The sequence below is a fragment of the Frankliniella occidentalis genome, unplaced genomic scaffold (genome assembly GCF_000697945.3).
Source record: "Frankliniella occidentalis isolate FOCC.00 unplaced genomic scaffold, Focc_3.1 Scaffold9, whole genome shotgun sequence".
NCBI classification, from domain to species: domain Eukaryota; kingdom Metazoa; phylum Arthropoda; class Insecta; order Thysanoptera; family Thripidae; genus Frankliniella; species Frankliniella occidentalis.
This window is the reverse complement of record NW_026267139.1, coordinates 1,974,575-1,975,600: the sequence shown is the minus strand read 5'-3', so window position 1 is coordinate 1,975,600 and position 1,026 is coordinate 1,974,575. Positions and strand designations below refer to the sequence as shown.

The 1,026-nt window shown below is 64.3% G+C and overlaps 1 protein-coding gene across 1 annotated transcript in view; it reads left to right on the top strand.

The window, feature by feature from the left end:
* The first annotated feature begins 42 nt into the window (after window positions 1-42).
* LOC113216250 (muscle LIM protein Mlp84B) overlaps window positions 43-1,026 on the top strand; it is an 18,273-nt gene continuing 17,289 nt past the window's right edge. Inside the window, exon 1 of the mRNA XM_052276876.1 lies at window positions 43-209. The gene's annotated coding sequence lies outside the window, so the exon portion shown is untranslated. The remainder of the gene's footprint in view (window positions 210-1,026) is intronic.

Below are 1,026 nucleotides of genomic sequence, written 5' to 3'. Positions count from 1 at the left end.
CGTGGCGGTGAGGGCGGGCGCACCCTGGTGGGGGGAGGGCCGTGTGCAGACGACGGAAAGACTAGCCGGGACCCGCGCGGCCGGGCGCCATTCGAAACTGTACCCTGAGCGGTAGTCTAGTGCCGAACACGCGCTAGAGCCCAGTGGAGTGGCTCACACCGAGCGACTAGCGACACCGGCCGCTACCCAACGAATATCGAAACAGAAAGGTACCCGACGACGTCCCTCCGGCTGCCGAGCAGCGCCAGCAGCAGCAGCGGCTTCGACCCTTGGATTCCCTGCTCGCTCCGCTGTGCTGCGCGTGCCCCGCGCTCTGTGCTCCATACGACTTGTGTGCTCTGTGAACGTTCAAATGTGCTTCGGAAAGTGATCACGGGGGTGCATAGTGCTTCAGCCCGTGGCCCGCGGGGCCTACTGCGAGGCCTTGCGGCTCCCGCTGTGGGCCTTTGGGCTCCTGGGGCCCATGCGCTCTCCGCCGGGCCCCGCCTAGCCTCAGCTGCGCTTCGCCAAGCTCCTCCTCCTCCTGCTCTTCCTGCTGGGACTATTTAACTGTGCTTCGCTCAAGTGCTGCCGTCGGCGGAAAGGGGATATTTCTCTTTTTTGTCGGAAGCGGAAGTGAGAGTCGCGAGACGATCTGACAAACCGGACAGAATAAAGCGCAAGTGAAAAACGAAAGAAAATGTGCGACATGTGCAACGTGACATAAATATTTCTTATACCGATGTTCCCGTTTTGCCACTTCCGTTTCCGCCATTTCCGTTTCTTCCGCACTCTGGGCTCGGCCCGGGCGGCGGCCCCGTGGGCGTCCTCGCGGACGCTCACGGGGTGGAAGGTGGAGGCCTCGGTGTGGGCGGCGAGGACCAGGACCGCGACGATGGGATGGGCGGCGCGCTGGCGGCCGTCCAGGGACGCACCCGGGCCGGGGCGGGGCGGGCCGGCGCGTCGGGGCCGGCAGTGTGTTACCTGTTGCGCGCACATTATGTCAGGGGTACGAGAAGGGGGAGCTGTCAAGGTGCGGGCCAAAGA